Here is a 10,297-nt window from a genome sequence, read left to right as displayed (position 1 = left end):
ATCTCAGTTTTACTCACTGTCTAGAAGGAAGCCCTCACTCCTAGGGTACGGTCCTTACTTCTGAATCCTTGCTAGATTTCTCTGTGGTTCCCTGTTTTTGTTACCTGTGCCACAAATTCTAACTAACTTGGCAGCCGGGTACTCTAAAGTGTCTTCTCCACCGGCGAGAGGGCAGCTTTCCGCCTGGACTCCTCCTTCTGTGCCATGGGCTGGATGTTGTCCCCTGGAGAGAGCCACAGCTTGGGCAGAGCTCAGCCTGGGGTGTTTCTCTTCTCTTAAACACTAGCATCTCACATGGTTAGTTTGCAAATTTTCCTGCTTTTTAAAAATGGTGCTAAAGTGTATTTGAAAGTGCAGAGTACACTTGGGCTGAGTAAAAGAGGAAAAAGCAAGATAAAAAAAGTACACCCTGGAGAAAGCAGGGAGGGCTATCATGAGGAACGCCACAACAGCCCCCACTTTTACAATTATTTTGTGACAGGCGGATAAGTCCAGTACCAGCTACTCTACTACGAACAGAACAAGACATTTCTCCTCTTTTCCTCTGTTCCTTTTGCAGTTAAGCTTTTGTCCCCGTAACACCACCCTTTCCAGTCATCGGTGGCCTTTGCGTTGTCAGCTCTGGTTCTCATCTGAGGGCCCGCTCTCACCTGATTTCCCGTCTCTTTAGCCTCCACCAGTCGGAGAGCCCAGAGGTCCCCGGCAGACCCCTTCCTGGTTAGCCACAGTCCTACGGTCCTAGGCCTCAAGGACTCTGTCTCCCTGGTTTTCACAGCGCTGTCTCCGGCCGGCTCCGTGCCCTGAAACTCAGACTCTGCGCGCCAGCTGCTGTCTAACATCTCCCATCCCAAACTTACTGCCCCCCAAACCCAATGTTTCTGCTTTCTCCTTCACACGCTGCCTCGCCTTCAGCCTTGCCTGTTCTCCCAGGCCAGAAACGGTGGCATCATCCTTGAAATTCCTTCTCCATGAACCTCACATCCAGCCCACTGGGAAATCATGTCAGCTCCAATTTAGGAAGCCACTCATGAGCACCAATGCCCTGGCCACCGCGGCCACCTCCCTCCTGCTTTCTGTGCTGCCGCCTTTGCCCCCTGCATCTGTCAGGGCCACAGCAGAATGCAGAGGAGCTGTGTCCTGGCCCGAGTCAAGGACATCCACAAGAGGTGGTGAAGCACCCATTTGTCCCCAGGGCAGGTGACAGTGACAGCTGCTGGTAAGGACCATCTGATGGGAGCCAGGCTTTGGTAGGAAAAAGTCAGCGGCTGCCTGACTTCAGCCCCAGAGGGAGCAGATGCTTGAGTCGCCCTGGCTGTGGCTGCTCCAGGTGGCAGAGGCCAGCGTCCCTGGACAGAGCAGAGAGCAGAGCGGGGAAGGGAGAAGAACCCACAGGCAAACAGACAGCACCTCAAGCCCTGCGAGTAGTGGTGACAGCTCAGCCCCTCACCTCATACATCGGTGTCATGGAGGTGACAGTCGTACCGTGTCCACGGGTCACTGAGAGAATTAAATGCAATCTAGGTGCTCAAGACTACGTGAGACAGTATCACGAGTTCCTGAGCAATGACAACGATGATCATTTCTGCTTAATGTTGGAAATGATTGCACAATTGTGTCATCATTCCTGCTCCAAAGCCTTGTTATAAAGGCCAGGGGGTGGGAGGGTGGAGACCAGGTAGACTGTGGAGGATACGTATGGCAGGATAAACCGTGGCGGGCACCGTCTCCCACCTCCGCCCCATCCAGAGGCCTCTGGCTTGTGTGCCTGCCCTGCAGAGAGCCCGGCAGCAGGGAGAGCTGGTCCCACCGCTCGCTGTGGCAGCAGGTGTCCCCTCTGCTCCAAGGGACTGAGGCTCACACTGAATCTGTGCTGGCCCCTGACCTGTACCAGTCTGGCCAAAGCCAGCAGACATCCCGGCACGGCCCACCCAAGGCCCTGGGGTATTGTCCTCCACCCTGCAGGCAAAGCCATGTGCGGGGGCCACAAAGATGGGGAGAGGGACAGAGAGACCCAGTCACCCCAGCAAACCAGTGAGCCCACCCTCTCTGTCCCCACAAAGGCACCAGGTGTGTGCCTGAGCCGGGGGCCCACTCTTCAGCTCAGGCACCTGCAGACCCCGAAGAGATAATCAGGTATTTTAAGCTGGGAACTTCTGGGGTGATTGGTTCAGAGACCCCGACAGCCAGCCAGCGCTGGGGTCCAGGTGCAGAGCGGGGCTGGGCCTCTGCCGCTGTGAACGCCCCAGCCCCTCGCACAGGAGCTGCAATGTTGCAGCCAGACGCGCAGCAGCAAGGAAGACTGGCTTCTCGGGAACCTGGATCCTGCCCCCTTGGCTAGAGGCTGTGCTTGCTGACCAGTCTCCATTCCTCTTCTTGATTGGCACTTTAATGAGGGCAGAAGGGGTGACCCCCTGCCAGGGGGCCGGTTCATGCCCCGTTTATCTCACAGCCCGAGTCAGACTAAAACAACACTGCAGGCAAGAGCAGCCAGGAGCTGGGGGCCCGGAGCCCCTGCCCGGGGTGATGGATTGAGTGACCACCGCGAGTTGGCAGTTGAAGTGTGTGGCGGCTGCACGAATCTGTCAGCGTGCAACAAAGCAGCCAGGCCGCAGCCCCCTGCCCAACCGCTCGGCTCCTCAGGGGTTCCTGGGGCCATCCCCTTCCCTGGCCTTCCCCAGCACCGGGCCACGGTTCCAGAGACGGGCTGGGGCTGAGTGAGGTGGTGGGACCTGTTCAGGGGTCCTGGGGGATGAAGGGAGGTCTGCAGCTCTGCACTCCTTGGGCTCTCTGGGCTGAGGCCCTGTTCTCGCCAGCGCCCTTCTCTGTGCAGTGGCCCAGCAGAGCCCAGCAGTCTGAAGGGTCCCATCCCGGCTTCCACTCGCTGTGCACCCTTAAGTGAATCTGTCACCTTTCTGACCCTTCGAGTCCTCGTCTGTAAGAGGGTCATTTTAAGCAGGGTGTAGTGGCACACGCCTGTAATCCCAGCATTCTGGGAGGCTGAGGCAGGAAGATCACAAATAAGTCCTGCTGGGGGCTATTTATTGAGACTCTTAACTCAAAAATAAAATGGTCTTGGGATGTAGTTCAGCGTGAGGCCCCAGGTTCTATACTTAGTATTGAGAGAGAGATAAAAGCTCCTCGATCAGGGCCAGGGATGTAGATCTGTGGTGCTCTACCTACCTTGCAAGCTCAAGGTCCTGAGTTCAATGCCCTGAACCAAACCAAACCAAACCAAACCAAACAAAAACAAACTAAACTCCTTTATCAGAATGCAGGTTTGCACAAGCCAGGCCTCAGTATACCTGTTGGTGCTGACCATCTCTCATCTCTGTAGTACCCCATGCCTGTGTTGACTCTCTGAGAAGCAACTGGTGGCAAAGCCCTAGCCCTCAGCGCCAGGAGCTGCCACCAGATGCCGCAGCACCGGTGCCATGTCCTGGAGCTTTGGGTGAACCCCGTTTGACATATGGGGGAACTGAGGCTCGGAGAGGTGAACCTGCCCAGATTCCGCAGAGAGTAGAAACCAAGCCGGAATCCCAGCAGGTAGAGGTCTGACCCTGAGTCCCCACAGCCGTCCCCAAGGCACTGGGTTACGGGCGGGAATTTCCCTCCGGGTCTGTGGGAGTCTCAGCAGCCCAGCAGCTCTACAGGCAAAGAGCCCGTGAGGCTCATGGTGGTGGCCATTCTCCTGCCTGTCCTGGTGCTGCAGAGTGAATTTGAACTTGGGCCATTCCCCGCACCTCACAGGAAGCAGGGGACACCAGGGAAAATCGGCTGGCTCCAGCTCCACGGAGTCTCCAGGTCTGGGGTCCTGCACCAGGGACGGATGGTCATGGAAACCCTGCTGCTTTTTCCCCACAGCTGGGCAGAGGGCATACAGAGCCGGACAAACGGTTCCTCAACTACAAGGGCCTTCTCGGGCCAGGCCTCCCGGATGGAGGGGAGGAGACTTCACCTCCCCGTGAACTCCTGAAGGGCAAGAGGCCAGGCCTGGCCGGGGTCAGAGAAAGTAGCAGCACCACGGTGGGGCTCCATGAGCGTCTGCCCCAGGCTCCCCACACCAAAGAGGACCTGAGCGGGTGGGGTCGTGGCAGAGCAGGCCACCAAGCGTAGGTGGAACCCCAAACTCTGATCCACCAGACTAGGTGAGACCCAGTTTTGGCCCTGCTCTCAGTGGCCTCAAAGCTCTTTCTTTCTTTCTTTTTTTTTTGTACCAAGGATTGAACTCACAACCTTGCACTTGTGAGGCAGGTATGGTGCCGCTGAGCTATATCCCCGGCCCTCAAAGCTCTTTCTCACTAAGAGCCTTACATGTGCTGTTCCCTATGTCTCAGAAGGTCTTTTCCCAGTCAGCACAGTGACTGAAATCCCAGTACATGGGAGGCTGAGGCAGGAAGATGAAAAGTTTGAGGTCAGCCTGGGAAAATTATCAAGGCTCTGTCTCCAAATAAAAACTAAAAAGTCTGGACATGTAGCTCAGTGAATCTCCAGTACCACCCCCCGCCAATTCCTTCTTTGCATAGTTAATGCCAAACCAGCCTTCAGTGCTGCCGTTGAATGTCACTTCCTCAGGGACACCATTCCTGGCTGACACCCCCCAGAGGATCCCTGGTCGCAGTAAGACACGCACCTGTGTAGGTCCTGCATGTTAGTGCATGTTAGTGTTAGTCATGTCTGTGACTAGCGGGGAGCCCTGGTGACTCACCTGGGTCTCCAGCCCAGCAGAGTGAAGCACACGTGTGTGAAGTCTTCATGGCCTGAACAGCTACACCCACGGCAAACTCCACCGGGCAGGGACACATTTGTCTTGTTCTCTCCACATCCCTGGACTCGGTCTGTACCTGTGCGGCTCGTGTTGGGTGTTTGAAGAATGCATGTGCTGCAAGACAACAAGAAAGTAAAAATAGTGATAATTGCCACCACCAAATCAAGAAAACAGACCCCAAATCAAGTCCTAGGCAAGAGTCCCTTTGAGCCAGGCGTGGTGTTGCACAACTATAGCCCCAGCTTTCTGGGAGGCTGAGGCAGGAGTATCACAAGTTCAACCCCAGCCTGAGCAACTTCGTGGCTTAGTGAGACCCTGTCTCAAAATAAAAGGCAGGGGATGTTAGTGCAGTGTGAATGTCCTGAGTTCAAACCCCACCACTGGTGGGGTGGGGGGAAAGCAACATTGTGAGTGAGGAGATTCTAGGTCCTTTTGTCTCAAAAGAGTTATTCCATGTGCTTCGGTGAACCTAGTTCTCAGGAACCACAACATGAACATGAAGGAAAGCCAACCCAGCCCAGGACAAATTCAACTACATCACCCCAACCAGTCACTGTCCAGACCTGGATGCCAGGTCTTGTAACAGATAGGGACTGGTATGAGGAGCTTGTGTGTGTGTGTGTGCGCGCACGCGCATGTGTGCGTGTGTGTGACTCTAATGCAACTCAGAACCTCTCAGGAAGAGGAACAGATTTCAAAAGCCACAAACTTTCCAAGATGGTAAAGTTTTTCACACAAAGTAACACGTTAGTAAGTGGGAGGCAAAGGAAGAAAAATCTCTACATTGCATGAAGAGCCCAGTGAATGAAACAAGAAAAAATAAAACAGGCTCTAAAATATGTGAATAAGGGTCACAAAAGGATTACGTACATTTAGAGAAATTAGAGCTGGGCTGCTGGTGTTTGCAGAACACTTATCAGTGTTAGACACTGCATTAAGAATTTGACATCTAGGGCTAGGGCTTTAGCTCACTGGCACCGAGCCTGCACTGCAAGCGCGAAGTCCTGAGTTCGATCTCCGGTACAAAAAAGGAAGGAAGGGAGGGAGGTAGGAAGGAATTTGACATCTCATTTACTTATTGAAGTACAAGACAATCCAGTCAACAAGTGTGAAGTCTGCTGTCTGCCCCATGTTCCCTCCTTTTCTCTGTTACCTATGAAAGTTGATAACGCTTTCATTTGTTCCAAGGAAACTCTTCCATTCCTGCCTTAGTTAAATCTCTCCAGCCAAGCAGGTTCTGCTGCTATTATCCATGCATTCATGTATTAGAGACCAAACAAAACTACTTATGGATCTGCTGTCGTGATAGTTGGGTCTGGGATATATTTCCATCGTTTTTGAGTTTCCTGGGTTCTGCAAATAATAATAATAATAATAATAATATAATAATAATAATAATAATAATAATAATGTTGTTGTTGTTGTTTATCCAAGATACTCCTGAAATACTCCTTTTGGGTAGTTCTAAGAGATACTGGAAATCTGAAAATTCATTGTAAGCTCTAGGTCCAAAGACTACTGGGGAGACGGGTTTATCTGTGGTTTCTCTCTGCCGGTTGGGCTCTGGGGTTAGACGCCTTGTTGAGCTCACACGCCCTGAGCTGCTGAATTGGGAAACATTTATTCTTGCTAACAGTCAAGGTGCACATTAAGGCGACATCAAGGGACTGTCTCGGATTCACTAAGTGAGCAAAGAGACCTTCTGAAGGCCACCCTGAGCACCGGCGGGCGGTTACAGGAGCATCGGAGGAGACTTTCGAAAAAAAATGGAGAGGCTGGGGGGTGTAGCTTGGCAGAAGATGGCGACCTCGCATGTGCAGAGCTCTGGGTTCCATGTCCAGTGGCACACACACTCACACACACACATACACACAACACACACTCAACACATGCATGCACACACAACACATTCAATACACTATCACACACACACTCGCACTCACACACTCAACAATATACGCACACACTCAATAACACGCTCACATGATCACACACTCAATACACACAACACACAATTCTCACACAACACTCACACTCAACACATGCATGCATAAGCTCACACACTTAACACACTCACACATACATACTTGGAAAGGGAAGGAAAAGGAAAGAAAGAAATGCAAGGACATTTCATAGAAGTAATCCGTAAAACAATCCATAGCCTGGCCCTGTGTTGGAATTCATGCCCAAGAAAAGGGTTAGAAGATGGAAAGAGCCAGAACCATTAAGATAGACAGGCGAGGGGCACACACCTGTGATTCCAACACCCTGGGAAGCCAAGGCGGGAGGATCACAAGTGCAAGCTCACCTGGAGTAATGAGCCGCTCATGGAGACCCTGCGCCAAAATATAAGGAGAAAGAGCTGGGGATGCAGCTCAGGGCAAAAGCCCTGGGCTCAATCCCTAGTACCATAAACAAACAAACAACCACAAGTACGTTATTATCAATGGCAAAACCAAGCAACAACAACGACAAAAATCAAATTGGAAACAACCTAAACATGTTAGGAAAAGAGCTTTCCTAAAATATGGTAAAACCACATGAAGTAGTATGAATCCATCAAAATGATCTCTAAAAGAATTCTGAAGCTTCCGTATTGTGCAAATATTGAAAATATCTATTAGCGTTAAGTAAAAAAATCAAAAATTGTAAAAATAAGTCAATAAATACAGCCGGGATGTCCAGATTCGCCTGCTCTGCGTGGTGGCGGGGTCACAGGTCATAGGCACAGAGGGAAACACAGCTTATCCGGGAGATGGTGATGGCCCAACATTAAAAAAATTTTTCTTTCTTGTCACAACACCATCTTTTCCATAATACTGGATACATATTTGAAAACAATGAGTCCATGGACAGACCATGAGCTCCGGGAAGCCCCTGGCCCAGGAGTTGTGGGAAAGACAGGAAGCAGGAAGGTCACAGTCCCCGGGGGAAATCCCGCTGCTGGCCGGGCTCAGTCCCAGAGGACCCTGGAGGACTCTCGGGGGAGGAGAGTGCAGGGACACATGACCCCTTTTTAGAGTAGTCAGCTCGCGCAGAAGCATCGTGCAAGTTTAACATGGGGCTACTTTTTCCCATCCTACTTTCATTCATCCATTGGATGCATCTTCTGGGAGCACTGAGCTGGCTGGGGAGGCCCCTTGCTACGCAGTTCATTGCTGGCCTCGAACTCATGGCGATTCTCCTGCCTCAGCCTCTTGAATGCTGGGACTGCAGATGTGTGCCAGTATACCCAGTCTCAATGTTAATTTTAAAAACTAGCTGGGTGTGATGGAGCACACCTATAATCCCAGCACTTGGGAGGCTGAGTCAGGAGGATTGCTGTGAATTTGTGGCCAGCCTGGGCTATATGGTGAGTTCAAGGCCAGCCTGAACCACATAGTAAGATCCTGTCTCAAAAAACCAAAATAAATAAATAGTTAGCTACATAGTGAATGTTTATCTGTGTATCTATCAGTCATCATCTATCATATCTGTGTTTGGTGCTGGGAATTGAAGCCAGGGCCTCACACATGCTAGGCAAGTGCTCTACCACTGACCTGCTGACCTCAAAGTTGTGATCCTCCTGCCTCAGCCTCTCAGGTAGCTGAGGACCACAGTGCCTGGTTTACATATTCTAATCAGAAAACATAGAGCTATGTTTATGTTAGGAAACAAAAGAACGATGAGGGTTTATGGAACGGTGGGAAGATTCTCCAGAATCTGGGGTCTCTTTGTTTTGTTTTGTTTTGGTACCAGGGATCAAACTCAGGACCTTGCGCTTACAAGGCAAGCAGCAGAACCACTGAGCTAACTTCCCAGCCCCTCGGGTCTCTTTGTAGGAGAGTTGCATTCCCTTCTTCTTGTCCTGGGTCCTACTTCCCTGGCCACAGCCTGTGACTGTCAGGAGAGCTCCACAGGTCCATCCAGGAACACAACTCAAGGGCTCGAGATCTGGACATTATTTGACCCCCAGTGAGACCCATTTGTTTAAAGGGAAGGTGGCTCCAGGTGCCCTGAAGAAGGGTGGCTTCTCAGAGTCCACTGTCACAGGAACAGGGACACTAGGGGAAAAGCCTGTAGGATGGGCTTTTCCTACGGAAACTGCAGGCCCTCCAGCTCTGCACATTTCCCCTGGGGCAGAGGAAATTACAGACTTCGTCAGGGCCAAAGCCTACAGCTTCATCTCCTCACAGACTGTTGCTGCTCTCCCATGTTTGTGACAGCAGGAAGGAGCCCCAGTGCTCCCACACTGCCTGTACCAGGTCCAGTCCTGGGGAGGTCAGGATCGAGCCCCCATTCCACAGAGACCCAAACTGAGACTCTGAAGCCATGCGCCCAGGTCACCCAGATGTCAAATGACAGAACCATGGTTTGCCCTGACCTCCTGCCTCCTGGAGGGCACACAGTGCACCGAGGGCCAAGGGCTGCTCTGAGCTCATGACCTGGCCTGGCTCCTCTGCTGTTCCTCGCCTGTGACAGAGCCCCAGCCCTGTGCCTCTGACTCTGCCTAGCTCCACCCTCTTCCCAAGGCCGCCCCACTTTCCCATGAGACCTTGGACAAAAGGCTGCCTCCCCAGAGAGGCCTTTGGGGCCACAGGAGCCAGAGCCTTCCTCTGACGACCCTGTGATGTCTCTGCTGCCTCCATAAGACCCGGTGCCTGGGATGGCTCCTCCTCTCTGTGCCCCAGATCGGGCACAGTGCTCAGCTGCTGCAGCACTGGGTCCCTACTTGCCTGTGGAGAGAATGAGCACCAGGCCCTCCACTTCCGGTGTCCCCCATTCCCTGCTCAGGTCACACCCCTTGCCCCAGCCTGGCTCAGCTGTGTCTTTGGGTCCGGCATCTTTTCCAGGCAGCAGCAGGCTGGGCAGCCATGGGTAGTCCAGATGGCTACAGGGAGGATGGCTGTGGCCGGGCCCAGAGATCTCCAGTTCTTCTGCAGATCCTCCTTTCTTCTGGGGGACCCCCAAACCCTCATGTCCTCTTCTGGCCTCTCCCCCTATTCCCTAAAGATACCCCAAGGTGGCTCAGGCTGGGCACAACCAGAGCAGGAGACGGCTGGGGGTTGTGCTAAAGACCAAGTAGGATGACTCAGGCCTCCTCACAAGAGTGCCGACCAGGGTTTGGCAGGACTGTGTGACCTTTCCAGTGAGGTGACAGGTGGGGGAGAGAGGCGGGGACCCAGATTCTGTGGGCCATGGCCTTTGTGCCGGACCAAGCCCTGCGTCTCTGGGTGCAGTGACGGCAAAGCCTTGGCCTGTCCCACCTGGGCTGCAGGGGCTGGGGGAAGAGGCAGGTGACAGTGCCCCCGGGAGGTGACAGCTGTGGGGTGGGAGCTGCCGCCACCCCCTGAGAGTGGGTGAGGAGCAGGTTGGCTGGGTGAAAAGTTCACCACGAGGGGAGCTGTCTGTTTCCCTCGCTTAATTTATCCACTATTTGGCTAACCTTGCTCTGAACCCAGGCCCGAGACCCCTCTCCGGGCTCCCCCGCCTCCCCACCGGGCTTCTGAGCCACCACCAGCCCTCCCGCCGCCCTCGCTGCTGGGCAGGGGA

This window comes from Fukomys damarensis, unplaced genomic scaffold, assembly GCF_012274545.1.
Source record: "Fukomys damarensis isolate Sample0158 unplaced genomic scaffold, DMR_v1.0_HiC HiC_scaffold_23, whole genome shotgun sequence".
NCBI lineage: Eukaryota > Metazoa > Chordata > Mammalia > Rodentia > Bathyergidae > Fukomys > Fukomys damarensis.
The sequence above is the reverse complement of the archived record's forward strand: the minus strand, read 5'-3'. Positions refer to the sequence as shown.